The sequence below is a fragment of the Choloepus didactylus genome, chromosome 3, assembly GCF_015220235.1.
Source record: "Choloepus didactylus isolate mChoDid1 chromosome 3, mChoDid1.pri, whole genome shotgun sequence".
NCBI classification, from domain to species: domain Eukaryota; kingdom Metazoa; phylum Chordata; class Mammalia; order Pilosa; family Megalonychidae; genus Choloepus; species Choloepus didactylus.
This window is the reverse complement of record NC_051309.1, coordinates 36,046,864-36,064,042: the sequence shown is the minus strand read 5'-3', so window position 1 is coordinate 36,064,042 and position 17,179 is coordinate 36,046,864.

Sequence of the window (17,179 nt, the reverse complement as noted above, 5' to 3'; positions counted from 1 at the left end):
GATTACATGAGGTACTGGAATTAATTCTAGAAAATAGAAAATAATTTGATTTGCCTTGAATTTTTAGAGTACATCTTTTGGGGATTTCATTTTTTAAGGAATTCATTTGGATGGCTGTTAAGCATATGATAAAAAAGATCTAGAGAACTTACAAACACACTGCTAAAACTTGAAAATGGCTCATTGGCTTACAGATTAAAACGTTTACAAGGTCTGCATGTCCCTCATTAGGAAAACATGAATATTTCCTCACTAATCAGAATACTTTGGGTCTTTCTTTTTTTTTTTTTTTTGAAAGCACCAAGATTTTATTCACATTTAGAGGGAAATGACAATGCTCAGAATTGTATTGGTATATGAATGATTTTACTTGAAGTTCTTGGTGACTTTTTTGCTATTTGGTTTATTTTGATTTTTTTTTTCTCATTCTCACCATATTTCCCCTCAACTTTTCATTCATTTATTGATGATCTATCTATCCATTCATTCATTCATTTATTCATTCATTTATAAATATATATTGAGTTGGACCAGTTGATGTAGATTTGAAAATGTATTCTTGCTGTCAAAACTGATTAAGGAGGTCACATAAAATATTTATTAAATATGATAATCACTATGACAGGAGTCACTGCTAAATATTAAAGCAGCACAAATTGAGCTTAAGAGATAAATTTCACTTAAGGAATGGAGGAAAACTTTAAAAAAGGAGAGACATGAGCTGGATTCTGAAAATTAAAGGGTTTGTCTTAAAGGAAGGCTGAAGGGTAGGACAGAAATATACGAAGCTTGCAGAAATTTATAACCACATGGAGCATTTGTAGAAATAGGTAGGATCAATAAATTTAACATGGCTTTAAAACTGGATAGAAGTGGCAAAATATGTCTGGACACTTCAGCCCAGTGTCCGATCTTTATGTCCAGCTAAGGAGGTCTAATCTTATTTCTAGAGAAATGGTGATACTTTGTTGTTTTTAAGAAGAAAAATCTTATTAATAGATTTCTTTTTTAATGAGATTATTCTAGTAACAGTGAAGATGACTGACTTCTTGCAGGCTAAACCAATGGCAGACAGAGAAAGTTAGAATAATTCAATAATGTAAATGTGGGATGATGAAAACTGGTCTAACACTGGAATGGAGTAAATGATGAGAAAAGAATAAATAGGAGAGATTCTAAACGTAGAAACAACAGACCTTATTGAACAAATAGAAGTGGCAGATAAGGGAAAGGAACTAGCTTTGATAAACAACATTTTTTTTTTTTATTTTGAAAGAGAGGTAACAGTCTATATTTTTGTCTTAAGGTATCTGGGTTCTTGAGATGGAGCATCCAGTAGAATATACAACCCTAGAAAGAGTCTAGGCTACAGGTATAGAATCAGCAATTGTCACAATTGTCAATACATAGGTAGTACTGGAGCTTGATTATAATAGAGGGGCACATGGCAGAGATGGGATTCTAAACTTAAGAGTAGGATATTCAAAAACTTAGACTTCAGGATACAGTTTAATGAATAGTTTCACAGGAGACATATATATATATATATATATATATATATGTTTTTCATTTAACTAGAAATGATTTTTCAGAGAAATAGATTTTTTAATGAAAGTTATTCCTAGCTAAGAAAAGTGAATGAGTTGTCAATTATCTAGACAAAAAAAAAGATACTCCTCTGGTTACTAGTTTTTTCTTCTGTCAAAGAACCCTTTGATTCTTAATGGGAGTGATACTGTTCCCCAGGGGCTAAAAAATTGGCTGTGGGGAGGGTGTGTGAAAAAAATCATATTCTTTTTATATGTAAAGCTTAGATATACATACAGCATGTAAACAGACATACAGTATATCTGCAATAGTAAAGTTTCAAGGGAGCTAAAAATTAGGAAAAACACGGAGGAGGGGACAATATTCCTAATAGAAAAAATGATTGGTATAATAGAAAAATATGATTGGTCATATGCAATTTATGAAACCTTGGATGCCAACCCTTATTTCAAATAAGTTTTAATGTTCAAAAAGTCACAAAGACTGGCAATCTCCCTCTCTTACATTCTTACTCCAATTTTATAGCATATTTTGGCACATTCTGCCCACTCATCTGGTAGAACTTCTCTGCTTAGTTCATGTCCCTTAGGAACCATCAGTTTTTATATTTGGTGCAAGTCAGAAACTTGCTGCCAAAGTGATTAGCGTTATTTATTGGAAGATCATTAATGTTGTCATCAGAACTCATTCTGAGTGTGGAAGCTTCCTTTCTCCTCTGATTTAATTTAATTTTCCATGTTTCCCCTTAACATGACCACCAAAATGGGTTATATTTTAAAAGTTCTTTCTTGGGGGTGGGGGTGGGGGTGGGGGTGGGGGAGTGGATTATGCACATTTGACTGACTATATCAATTTTTGTAGGAATTTTTTAAATTGTATGACACATTTTGAATGATTTTTTGGAGGGAGAGAGGCAACATATGGAATTCTAGCAATGATACAACTTCTTCCCCTCTAGTACTATCCTCTCTGGTACCATCATGTCAATAATGGATTGTAAACAAGCTTAAAGAAAAAGAATGTTTCTCTGGATACCTCATGTGGAAGAAGCAGGGGGCTTCTCTGCTAATGCATACATAAGACAAGCATATGAGATTTGTAATCTAATTCCTCTCAGCAGAAAGGCAGTTTGGATAGCAGTTAAGAGCAGCCTAAATCCTATCTGAGATGGGTGGAAAGGGATTTGTAAATTAAATTCCTAAATTCTAAGAAACAGAATATTCTAGCTTATGTATCTTACAATAAATGCCTTATATTAACTTGTACTTTTACTGAAATATCATAAGAAAAAAAGGAACTTAAGAATGTTTTGAAAGAATTTATGAGCTAATATTGTTATCAAAAAGTTGAGTGTGATTCAGTGAATGCAATCCCCTCCAAGAAAGTCTTTGGTTTTCTTAGCTTTACAAAATTCTGTCCTTTTATCTTTCAGTCTTTTCATACGCTCTCACTAGAGAGCTAGGACTGGAGAAGAAAATGCAATATTTAGTTTTTCAGAATACCATTTTATTTTCTTACATGAGAAAATTTTAATTTGTTGTCTATGAATTGACTGCTAGGGTGGGGTCATTCTAAAATGGCAGAAAAAATATTAATGTATGTACTTTAGTTTGCAAAGCTGCTGAAGGCAGATACCAGAAAATGGGTTGGCTTTTAACAATGGGAAGCTTACAGGTTTGAGGCGATTAAAATGTCCAAATCAAGGCATCATCAAGATGATGCTTTCTTCCTAAAGACAGGCTGGTGGTGATCCTGGACTCCTCTGTCACATGGCAAGGCAGATGGTGGAGTCTGCTGGTCTCTCCCTTCTCTTCTAGGTTTTTCATTTTTCAGTGTCTTGCTCCTTTGGCTTTTATTTTCTTCTTCTTCTTTTCTCTCTTTGCATTCATTCTGTTTGTAAAGGACTCCAGTAAGAAGATTAAGACCCACCCTGGGCCACATCTTAACTAAAGTAATCTAATCAAAAGATCCTACTTACAACTCAAAGGAATGGATTAGTTTTAAGGACATGACTTTCTGGGGTACATACCGTTCCAAACCACCACTATGTGTTCTTTTGATTATTTTTTCCCTTTATGAGAGATTTGGCAAAGGAGTTCTTGACCTGCAAACATTAACATTTTACCTGGTGTTTTTTGGTTTGACTCTTCCCTTCATGTTTGGAGGGGGCTAATAACATTTTCCTTGGCAGGAAAAGGAGAAGTCTCCTCAATCATTTAGTTTCATGATTTCCCTTTAGCTAGGCTTATGCTTAGCACAGTGACAGCGAATTTCATCTGCTCTGCAGACGGAGATTAAGGCTGACTTCATCCTGGCACTCTCTCCAAATCCATTTTCCACCTCATCATGACTGGCCTAATGCTGGAGTCTCCTCTTTGCTTGGGGAATCCATGGTTTCTCAGATAACCTAGAAAGTTACACATAGTTTTAAGGGAACTTTATATTTATAATTACATAATTTCATGGTACATTAATTATAATGAATCTCACTAGGATATTGGTGATAGAAGGACTGAAATATACCTATGATGCCATTTTTTTGCTTAAGAATTAATTACTAGAATAACTTCATGTTGTTATTGGAAGTTATTAAGGGGAAAAAGCAAACAAACCATGATATCAGGACATTATTCCATTGCATATTTCAGTATGGACTGGATGCAGCAAACGTGTAACAAACCACAAAATTCACAACTTACCTTGGGGAGAAAAAAAGCATGTGCTTTTGTCAGACATAGTATACTTGCCACATAACAGCACAGTATCTGTCTTCTATAATCCAGAGCTGTTGACACATGTAGGATGTTACATAAAGGATAATTATTCTGAATGCATAAAGTTCACCTTGAGAGTGAATAATAGAGAGAGCTGAGTAATTTAAATGAAAGAAAGGACAAAAATATATGAATAGACAGTGTGTTTTCCCTAGGGAGAGGAAAAATAGACTATCCACAGAAAAGTAATTACTATGAAACTTAGTGATGTATGGAGAAAAAGTGAAAGAAAAGTTAACAAATTAAAAGGAAAGTGGGTTAAAGACAAAAAGAAAAAAAAATAGCTTGCTGAAATGTCAAAATTATAAAGAAATACACACCATTTATAGAATCTTTAAATCATATGTATGTGACAGAACATATATATTCTGTCATGTAGCACTTCTTTACTGCACTTAGTTATATGCATGTCTTATCACCTTAGCTATTCTAGATTGTTAACTCGTGTAGTTCACATGTAGAACAGAATCTGTAACATGTTCATATTAAAATAACCTACATTTCTGATTAGAATGCCTAGCCCGGAGCTAGGCAGTTAGAAATCTATTTGTTAGACAAAAGAATCTTTATTGCCTAAATAGAGTCTGTCTGGATGTCCAGATCCACAAGTATAAAGCATCTGGAAATGTTTCCTGAACTAAGCCTCAGTTGTCACTTAGCCATTCTCTGAACCTACGAATCCAGCTAAGGAAAGGCTTCTACTTCGTTCCCTAAGTTCCCTTATGTTTAGATATCAGTTTCCCAAAGCCTAATGATACTCATCAAACAGGATCATACAATAAGAATCTTAGCAAATCTCCAAATCTCCAAATCTTCCTGTAGCAGACATGCCTGGAAAAAAAGTGATATTTATGGAAGTACGTCTAGAGCCTAAACTAATCTAAGTTTTAATGATGTATTGCATTCCTCAATTGCAAGGCTAAAGGGTTTAATATTTTGCCTTAATTCTTTAAAGAATTGCCTTCATATTTTGGCCTAAGCTATTATTGATGGTCATCAGAAAAAGTAGTCATATGAAATTGGATTCACATTGGCCTTATAACTGTTACAAAATCTACTGTCTGTTTTATTACTCAGGGTCCTGATATAGGTCTCCACATGGAAAATTTCCTTGATACTCTGGTGACAGGAAAATTTCTTTTTTGGCTTATTTATTGTTTGTTCAATGGCAATGCCAGATACTATTAAACTATTGAAAATATTTTGAAAAGGGCTTTGTCTCAAACCATTGGTGAAAGTATACATTCTTAGCATATTCTTGGTAATAAGTATTAAGAACCTTAAAATATACACACTTTTTGAAAATTAATTCAGTTCTAAGAATTTATACAGAAGCAATAATCAGAGATTTGCACATTTATTTAAAATAATATTGCAAAGTTCTAAACAATGAAATGATGGTAAATTATGGCATATCTAGGAAAATTATTATACTGATATTAAAAGATATTGGTGAATGATATTTAAGAGCAGGAACCTATTACCCTTTTTTATCTTTAGTTCCAGGCAGAAATAGAAGGAGATTTGTTTTGGCCATATGGTAACCATGTCAAAACAAATTATCAAAGCAGAAATGATTTTGAAGGTCCAAGAAGAGTGAAGCTTTGATATGAGCTATCAGTGTACCAGAGACACAGTAATGAACAGCTTTGCTCATGAAGTAGCTATTTTAATAAAACATCTTTACCTGAAACCTATCACCTCTCAAAAAAGGCTTTAAGAAGACTGTGCCCCTTTGAAATAACATGGAATTTCTGGGATCTATTAGTACTTGTCTGGGCAAGGAGTTCTTAAATTTAATCAGGTTTTCAAAGGATTTGATGATCTGCAAAATCTTAAGAACAAGCCCACTTGAATTAATAGAGAAGCATCTCTGGTATTGGACAAGGGTGATTTTTCAGCTACTCTAATAATTTTAGCACTTCCTTTGTGTGTGCACTGGTTCTGGGTAACTGCAGGCCCATAGCCTAAATATAATCAGTTAAAAAAGTAAATAGAAACAAGAAAAATGATTTTATTAAATGGATTTTGCTATTCTACCAGCCAATGTTACTTTCCTCCCTTAATTTTACACAATACCCACAATTTTGCTAAGAGTGACAAAGATTAATAGAATCAGAAGTTATCTCTCACTCATGCAGGTGCAAGCTAGATTTCAAATTATGTAGTTATTTGCTTGGTTCTAAGGGAAACTGTTTCTTCAGTCACAGCATTTTATTGTCTATGGTAATTGAAGTTTCCAAAAGCGAACTTTTTTTTTATTATGTTTACTCTGGTGAATTTTCTGCTGAATAAATTAAGAGTTCTGTTCCTTTAAAATCCTTAAAGCATTAGTTTTCATTTTTTCACATATAGTGCAAGAGTACAGTAAAATGAACTCATTAAATAATTATTGTGAAGCTTAAAACTAAAATAATACATTGTAAGAACTATTAATGGTCATGTCTTCAGCATGTTAATAAAGGTATTAAAAGCAATATCCATCAATCAAACCATTCACTAATTTAAAACACATAACTGAGCCTAATAGCTAAATCTGATTCACTGCACTTTTGTCAGATGAAGCAGAATGTGCAAAAGTAAAGGCATTAGAGAAGCACAAGTTTGATGGTTTCCAAGCAGAACACCACCACTAGAACCAGAAACAAATGAATCTTTTGAACACAACTGAATCTTTGGAACACAAATTGAAAACAAATGAATGTAATTATCAAGCCCTAAAACAAGAAAATGAGTTGTTTCAAGATTACTTTTTATGTTAGTATCATTATATTAAAAGAAGGCTTCATAATCTTCTTAAAAACAGGATTCATCTGTTTCATTTTCCATTTCTTTCCTTTTGTTTCTCTCTTCCTGATTCTGGGCTGTGGGAGTTTCTCGAATTGTTTATATCACAGAGATAAATGTGCAAAGGCTCCAGGGTGGACTCCAACTCTATATTAGTCACAAGTGTGCTTGTATTTCAATTCTTGTAATTATAAGTGGCCTCTCTCCAGACTATTTTGTTTTTTCTGAAACACAACAGAAAGCATCAAATTAGGGAAAAAAGAGTGGCTCAGGCTGCCCCAAGCAATTAAGTGAATAAAAGAAAATTACTTGTGGATGTATTATGTACAGCAGGGGTTCTGTGGATGAAGAACTACAACTGCTAGTCACACCTGTGCTGATTTGCACTGTGGAATTGAAATTATCATGAGTAAATATAATTACTTAGCAAATTTAATAAATGTTGTTTGGAATTCTGAAAACGACACTTGGATCTATGAATTACATAGTGATAAATGTGTCGCCATACTTTCAGTGGTACCTTAAAACACTAAATATGTAGAAAATTCTAGAATTTAACAAGAAGGTTATGGGTAAGTAAAGATGCAAATAATGGATATTAAGTCACTTATAATTACCCATGCTCTCATGTTCTTTCTTTGCTTATATAATTTTGTCAAAAATATTTTTTTTAAATTTCTGATAACAGATATCCATGCTGTCCTTTTGAATTACAAATCAGTTCTCTTTTTCTTAGAAAGAATATTAGTAAAGATTGGTTAACATTTGAAATGAACTACCCTAAATAAGTCTTTAATTAACAAAATAAAGCAGTTATTGCTCTTGGGCTGTAATGGCAATAATTGCTATGAAATTAACAGAGATAAGTAATAAAAGGAAGAAATTAAGCCATACTGTTCATCATAACTTTAATTTGTATGCTCTTAAGGATCATAAAGATGATTGGCCTTTTATTAAATAACTATTAAGACAAACATTCATATATCCAATCTCATCTTTCGAGAACCATGTTGACCCCTAAATCATAACTAGTCATTAAAATGCAATATAATTTGTTTTTATTATAAGGGAATAAAGTATTTATCTTTTGTGAAATTTCCTTATGTTACTAGCTTATTCCTATTAGAAGGCTTCAGTTATAATACTAATAACCATTAATTTTCTACTTTAAACCAGTCAAATATTATAAAAAGTTTCCATAATTTAAATGTTTAAACATTTTATCAAAATGACTTAAACACTATAATATTAGAAATAGTATTCTTGTTTATCCTACAACTGATACCCCCTGCATAACTCCAGTTGGACTATTCACCTATATATATACAAGAGAACATTTCTAGTACTGAAAGGCAGAGATCAGCAAACTTTTTCTGTGAATAGCCAGATAGTAAATATTTCAAGTTTTCCAGGCCAATTGATCTGTTTCCCAACTTCTCACCTCTGCTGTTTTAGCAGACTTAGACAATAGATAAGTGAATAGAAGAATCCAGATCCAGTCCCAGGTCATTTGTTTTGTCCACCCTTGCCATAATGGAAAGAAATTTTATTTTATTTTATTATTGATTTAGTATATTTTTAAAGCAATTTTATTGAGAGATATTCACATACCATGCAATCTGTCCAAAGTGTACAATCAATGGCTTTTAATATAATCACAGCATTGTGCATTCATCACCACAATCAACTTTAGAACATTTTCATTATCACAAAAAGAACAATCCCCTACCCCTTAACAATCACCTCTCAATCCCTCTATCCTTTCCCAGCGCTACATAACCACTAATTTAATTCTGTCTGTATAGATTTATTTATATTTACATTTTATATAAATGGAATCATACTGTATAAAGTACTTTGTATCTGGTTTCTTCACTTAGAATACTGTTTTGTAAGTATTTTTTTTAATTAGAAAATTTGTAGATATAACTTATTTTATTTTACTTTATAGGATATATTAAAAAAATCAATATCAAGGAAAATCTGTTCCCCAAAAGCATAGTCCACAACTTTTCAAAACTCTGTTTTTATTTTTGTAGCTATTCCAAGAACTAGAAAAAATAACATATTTTTAAAACCAACCTCATGGAAAGAAGTGAAAAGCCTAGAAGGGAAAAAAAATGAATTTGGGGGTGAATTCTAAAGTCCTAAAAGTAAGACTGGCTACATAATTTTAAAGTCCAATGAAAAATTAAAATGCAGAGCCACTTGTTAAAACATTATTCAGAATATCAAGGCAGCAGGAGCAGATCCTAAACCAAGTACCCAAACATGTGGTCCTTTTGAGTGCAGGCCCTGTGTGAATGCACAGGATGTACACCTGTGAAGCTGACTTTCTCTGAAAGAATATTTGATAAACTCAGTCTTATGAAATGGGAACGTTAAGTCATTAATATTGGTACTTAGATGTGCATTATCTTGTCAGAAATTCACAAATGGATAAAATTTATTCCTTAAAATGCCTAATAAAAGTGTTTAGATTTCTGGTGGTGTCCCAGTATAAATATTTTTAGATGAATTTACTTATGTCCTAATAATATTATTAATATTGAGTGATGTCCCCATAACAGTTGAATGTTTTTATGCAATTAATATTATTATTATTATAATTATAATAATACTGTGGCCAGTAAAATATCCATATGTAAATAGCTGCTGAGTTATGAGTTTTGTAGAATTACTCAAAGTTTTTCCTATGAGTATTGAAAAATCATTGTTCAGAAGTTAGCAGTATATTTCCATGAGTATATTGGATCACTGAAAAGAGAACAATCAATATTGTAGAATTTTTGTTGTGAATCTCATTCATTTTGGTTTGATTAACAAAGGAAGTAAAATGCCATAAAACTTATTTTGCTATTTTTAACATGAATAAATTTTCTCTAAGAATGTTAAATTTACCTTATCTATTTGTTGCTTTACATATATAACTCTTGCTGAGAAAGAGATATCCTGGAGTTTATGAGTTATACAAATGGTTTATATCATCACAAGATTCCCAGATTCTCAGCACCTAATGACCTGAGAAAGTCTTACCTGTGAATTAGACTAGACTTCTTCATCTCAATTTCATGCATCACCCTACCATATCAAAGTCACCAAATCTTGTTACATCTGTGCAGTTTTTGTTTGATTGTTTTGACTCTGATTATCCTCTTTATTCTCTTTATTCTTACACCCTTGCCTTAATTTGGACCTCTATATATTTCCTCCTAAAATACTAAATATGCTACTATCTCTCCTCCTTGTATCAGTCTATACCATTCCCAAACTATTCTCTGCACTCTTAGAAAGTTTTTTTTTTTTTTTATGAAAATGTAACCACATAACTCCCCATTTCAATTCCTTCAAAGATTGCCTTTAAGGATTAGAGTAAAATTCATAACTTAACACACAAGGTCCTTCAAAAACTTGCTTATGCATGCACACAGACACACAGACAGAAGAGAGCTCCCATATATGTGTGTCTGTATGTGTGTGTACCTTGCCTCAGTTCTCTTTCAGTCATTAGGTCCTGCATTCAAAACACTCTTTTTTTTATCTAGGCTATCCTTCCACCCTGCTTCCCTCATTTGGCTTGATCATAATTGCCCTGCAGAAGTGCACTGCTCTAGTGTCACACCCATGAGACCATTCTTGATTCTTCCAGCCTGATTTAGCCCTTCCTCTTTGAATTAAACACACTCTGGTGTACCTCTATCAAAAGTCTGTACTGTATTGCAATTGATAAATGATATGATTTTTATCATCCAGTAGACTCTAAAGCTCATTGAAGGTAGGCAATATAACTATGTATCCCCAAGAACCAGCACAGTCAATCATATTTTAGACACTCAGTAAGCTTTCGCTGACTCAATGACTGAATGAATGAATGAAAAATAAAAATATGGAAACTGGTATTGTGAGATGGGAGGGACATGCTTAGTTGGATCGTAGTACGGATGACAGATAGGAGGTTACTGTATGTAGAAGCAAGTCGAAGTCACATGATAAAGAATCTTCCATTCCATAAATAGAAAATTTTGTTTGTACAAATGATGGGCTACAATGTATGGTTTTTTAAATGGAAGTATGGAACAGGAAGTTCAATCAGGCAGCAATGATTAAAATGAAATGGAGAGGACAGAAATTAGAAATGAGAACAGTCAGGAGATAGAGACTTTATTCTAGCTAAATCCCAGTTGGAAAGAAGATTGGTTGGTGATACGGATTGTGACACCCTCCCCCAAAAGATATGTTAAAATCCTAATCCCCAGTACCTCAGAATGCAACCTAATTTAGAAATAGGGTTGTTATAGATGGAATTAGTCAAAATAAAATGAGGTCATCACGGAGTAGGATGGGTCTTTAATATTACTAGTGTCTTTTTTTAATGCAATTGTATTGAGAAGTGTCCATTTATAAAGAGGAAATTTGGACACAGAGAGAAACAGAAGAAAGATGGATTGCCAACAAACCACCAGAAGCTGGACGAGACATAGAACATATTCTTCCCTGGACTTTTATTGAAGCATAGCCCCATTGGCAGCTTGATTTCAGATTTTTATCCTCCAGAACTGTGTGACAAGAAATTCCTGCTGTTCTAAGCCATACAATTTATGGTACTTTGTTATGATAATCCTAACAAACTAAGGCAATTGGGCTATTTGTTTGTTTTTTTTTGTTTTGCTTTTCCTTGTATAGGTTCTTTTTCTCTACAGTCTTTTATCCCCTTCATATCCTTGAAGAGTGTTTTCTTAAACTTCACTTCAGAAGAGTAAAGAACACTTTCTTCCTATGTTGTAAAATTGGACTTTAGACCCTTTTCAAAAGCTTTTCACTACTTTCTTTTCCTACTACAGTCCCCTCATAAGTTTATGTGATGCACTTATTTTCAGATTCTTGGCTTGAAATCTGTAATCTTCCTATTTATTTTGTAGGATTTCAAAGTTTAAGTAGGATTTCAATATTGCAGGCTTTAGGAGATTTTATAGCCCCAAATTTTGCTATGCCAGCTGTGTTGGTTTGGAATAGCATGTAGCCCAGAAAATCAGGTTCTTAGAGCTAATCCATTCCTGTGGGTGTAAACCTGTTGGAAGCAGGACCTTTTGATGAGGTTGTTTCAGTTAAGGCATGGCCTAGGGTGGGTCTTAATCCTCTTACTCGAATCCTTTGTAAACATGAATACAGGATGAATACAGAGAGAGAGAGAGGAAAAAAAAAAAAAAGCCATGGAAGTCAGAAGCTGAAAACAAGGAAACCTGGAAGAGGAGGGAGAGACCAGCAGATGCCACCATGTGCCTTGCCATGTGGCAGAGAAGCCAAGTATCACTGGCAGCCAGTCTTCAGGAAGAAGGCATCACCTTGATGATGCCTTGATTTGGACATTCTCATGACCTCAGAACTGTAGGTAGTAAATTCTCGTTGTATAAAGCAGACCCATTTCATGGTATCTGCTTGTAGCAGCCTAGGAAAACAAAACATCAGTGATCTAATTATAATTATTGCTGATATTTATGTAAGGCTTACTGTAAACCTGTCATTAAATTAAGCCTTTCAATGTGATGTATCTTTGATTCTTCCCAACAGCATAAAATTATAAGAGCTCTTTTCAAAAATGAGAAAACTGATGCTTGGTTCAGTGAGCCATCTTTCCAAGGCTGTATAATAGCAAACACACTAGAGAAGGAATTCAAACTTAAGTCAAACAACAAACCATGTGATCTTAATTAGAAGGAAATTACCAACTGATGACTCTCCATTTTCTAGAGCCAGGATCTAAGTATTGATTATGTGGAAAAGTGAATTGTGAGAGGCTGAGATAACAATACTGTGATTTTAAAATCTGTACATAGAATTTGATCTAATGATTTTATGTGGCTTCGCATAGAGAATGGAAAACAGTAACTACATTTACATATCAGGGATGTTCTGCCTAAGTGATCAGAAGATATTTTTTAACCATTAATGCAAATTCATATCATTTCTTTTTCTATTATCTGATTACTTTAATTAATGTGCCTGGGTAATAATGTGCCTGGCTTTTTTTTCTATAAAAGATCAATGTAGGCTGGTTGAGAGCTCACAGGCTGGGACAGGTGAGGTGGGTAGAGGATGAAAGAGCTGGGCACAGCCCACCTGCGGTGGGTCAGAACAACAGAAGGGAGGGGTGGACACCAAAAAGAAAATAAAGATCAATGTAATATTTTGATTTCTCCAATTGAGTAAAAAATTCCAACTAAGCTCATTTTTTTACATCTTAGAGACAAAATTGACATTTAACTCTCTAAATTTTCATTTCTGTGGAATTACTTTTGCATCTTGATATTTAAGAAATTGAAATATTGTACAGTTAATATATATTGATAAGATAATGTAGAATGTTAGGTAACACAAACTAACTCATATATTTTCTTTGTTTTAAATTTCAAAAACACAAGAGCTATTTTTAAACTCAAAAATAGAATTTCCAAGATTACATAGTCTCAAAATACCAGCATGTTCCATTAGAGTCAGAAGAGCAAAAAAATTTAACATGAGAGGAAGTCAAGTTCCACTTCCCTTACTGAAATAATTCGCAATAACACAGTGGGATAGCTGTGATAAGAGGCTGTGTGAAGGAAGACAACTCTCTAGGATCAAACACTTTACAAAGCTTTGTAAAAATTGCTTTGAATTATGTTGGTTCCCAAAGTTCATTTCAATTCTTTATGCTGAGTATAATGAGTTGATTATATTGTTTTACTTAGTTTATAAAGATGTTTTGGAAGTGTAAGTATGACTCTTCATATATTTCCTGGAAAATTTACTCAAATATTTATAGATTGAAATGTCAGACTACTTCTTTGAGTATATGGGAATTAGACATACTTTTTATTCTGCATAACCCTGAAAACTCTGTTTCCCTTTTTTTTTTTTTTTTTGAGTCTAAGCCCACATTATCTGATCAAATGATAGCATTAAGAAAGCGGAATTACATAATGTCAAATAAGATTTCTGCATCTTAGAGATGCACTTAACCTTCTATTGATCATTTTTTACCACAAATTTTGCTGATATTTATGAAATGGTTATTGGATTACTTATAACTTCTGGGCTATATATTTATAAGTTTAATTGTTTTATATTTTATCTGCTCTATTCAAACAAATATTTGAAAATAAATATATACAGACTGCAGAGCTAGCCTATTATTTCATATTCTATTGATCGATATTGATGTTTAGGTATGTTGGGTGTCTAGTATAAGAATTGTGTGCTCTGAAAAATGCCAATGTTTTTATGGTATTTACAAAGTAAATAATTCAATATATTTAAGCACTTGTATTCCACTCCATATGACAAGTTATGAAGTGATATAAAAATAACACAAGGTTCTACCTTAAAGATGTGGAAAATGACTCATCACAAAATATCAAATGATAACTAGTAACTCAAAGGAGAAAGAAAATATTCTGTGTTAGAATTGAAGGGTAGAATGATGATGAGTGATATCTGAGTTAGGCCTTGAAAGGTGAATTGAACTTTATTAAGCATATATGGGGAGGTCAAAGAGAAGTCTGGATAAAGGAAATAGTATGAAGAAAGACATAGGAGATAAAAATACAAGTAGACTATGAAACTTCAGGATGTTCTTTAATAAATTAGTGTGTAAGACAACCTGAAACTCTTCCTTCTCCCCAACTTCCTATAGTCAGTTATTAACCTCATTGATTCTTCCTCCAAAAATACCTTGTGATTTCATTTTCCTCTGCATTTTCACTGTTAATGTCCTAACACAGGTTCATTTTCTGTACCAGTAGTTTCAACCAAAGGGTGACTTTGCCCTCATGAGGATATTTGACAATGTCTGGAGACAATTTTGGATTCCCCAACTTTGGGGGAGGGTGGATGCTACTGGACTCTAATAGGAAGAAACCAATGATGATGATAAATATCCTTCAAGCTCCAACAACAAAGAATTATCCAGCCTAAAATTTCAGTAATGTTAATGTTGAGAAAACTGACCTAGACTTTTGAAATAACTTTCTAACTCTATCCTGTTTTCTAGGATTACCCTAGTCTAGATTAAGTCATAACATTTACTGAGATAAGGAAGTGTTAAGTGCCACTTGGATAGGCTGAGTTTCAAGTTTTTTTAATAAAATACCTGGGAAGAAATGTTTATTAGGGAGATAAAAATCTGATGTTTGGGGTCAGGAGTTAAATCATTTCTTGAGACACAAATTAGAGATGAATAAAGTAAAAAATAATGACAGTTAAAAATGTAGAACTGGCTTAGATTTTCTTGAGAACATCTTTAAAAGGAAAGAGGGAGAAACAAGACAATAAAATATTTATAAATAAGGAATGAAAGAAGATAGGTGAGCCAATAAAGAAAGTAAACAAACAAACAAAATTCTGAGACATAAATATTAGGAAGATAGAAGGAAAAGAAGAAGAGCTCCTAACGAAGCACATGTCTTCAGTCAGTGGCCACTTCCATGAACATAGCTACCTTCCCCAGCATGCCTTTTCTTATTATTAGGATCGAAGTAATCTACTTTTCCCAAACACGTGTTTGCTTTTTACTTTCCTCAAATTTTCAATTCCTCTATTCATTCTTAGTTTTTAGAGTTCTTTCAATGTTACAAAACTAAGGGAGAGACAATAAGTTCATTGAAAATGTGAAAATGAGGCATTACAAAATAGAAGGCAGAAGTAATGTGAGTGGACAAACAATCCCAGCCAACTGCCCTGCCTTTCTTAACTTTCTACCTTTTCAATCCACTTTTTGATGCACCAAGGATGTTCAAGAAGTAAAAGAGCACTATGTCCAGGAAGTCTTTAAAATCCTGCCGATATCAATGCAGAGCAGGCTCTTTTCTTTCATAAGAAGAAAATTGCCTCAACAGAAGTTAAGCTTTAAGTGTTTTGCCCAGCACAGTAAGCTGACATTTGTTAAATCACCAGATGGTTACATTATTATTATCTGGGTTTAAAAAAGTCTTGAAGTGACTGTGTTGGGTGAGGAATATATTTCAACATTTGGCCTAACACCTCCAACATTGAGGGAAAAGTCTTTATTTGTATTGAATTTTGTGTGCTTTAAAAATCATTTAAGTGCATTTTGACTTCATTCATTTGTTATAACTATCAAATGTTTACTTAGCAAAATATTCAACTGAGAAAATAAAATAAACCAATTACTGTGTGTAGATTTAGCCATATAATTAGGAAGCATAAGAGCACCCATTTAATTGCTCAAATCAAGGTGAAAACTTTGTCATTCATTCTTATGATTAATTCCTTTTTATATTCCTAACGTTGTACAACATTAATATATAAGTAATGATGGGGGTACGGGGGAGGGCAGAGAAGCTAGTTAATTTTAAAATTCCAAGAAATGTGAACCTTTAAGCAGTTGAGAAAACTTCACTGTTTTGCGTACTTCTCCTGTCTACATTCCTGGGTACATGTGTTTAAGGAGTAATGAATTACACTATACAGGTTCATGACTGCAAAGGAAAGTGAGATTAAAGATTGCATTACATATTCATTTATTTATTTGTCACATATTTACTGAGCAGTTACTGTTTGCAGGATACTAAGCTTGTCACTGCATTTAAAGCTATGATCAAGACAGAGAAGCACTTTTTTGAGATTTGAATGTACAAGAAGAGAGAGAAATCAAAGAATCAATTACACAATTAATTATTTTATTAAAATACTACTAACTAATGTTTAAGAAAATTATAAGTTGCTATGAAAGCATTCATCACAGGATATGACTAACTCTAGGGATTTGGATACAGCTTTCTCAATGAGATTGAACTGAATTATGAAGTATTTATGACAATTGGATCTGTCTCCAAAGGGGTAAAATTCATTCCAGGAGGAAGAAACAGGCTGGTAGATTGTGTTTAGGAAAAGGGGGGCAGGGAGCATTTGCAAAAATGGAAACAATACCAGTTAGACTACGGGGTGAATAATGGGCTGGGGGCAGTATGACCATAAGGTAAAAACCAACAAAAATAGCCAAGGGTTCAATCATGCATATATTCTTATAAGTCGTGTTAAAGATGGCAGTCTTTTATTCTATGTCAACGGAA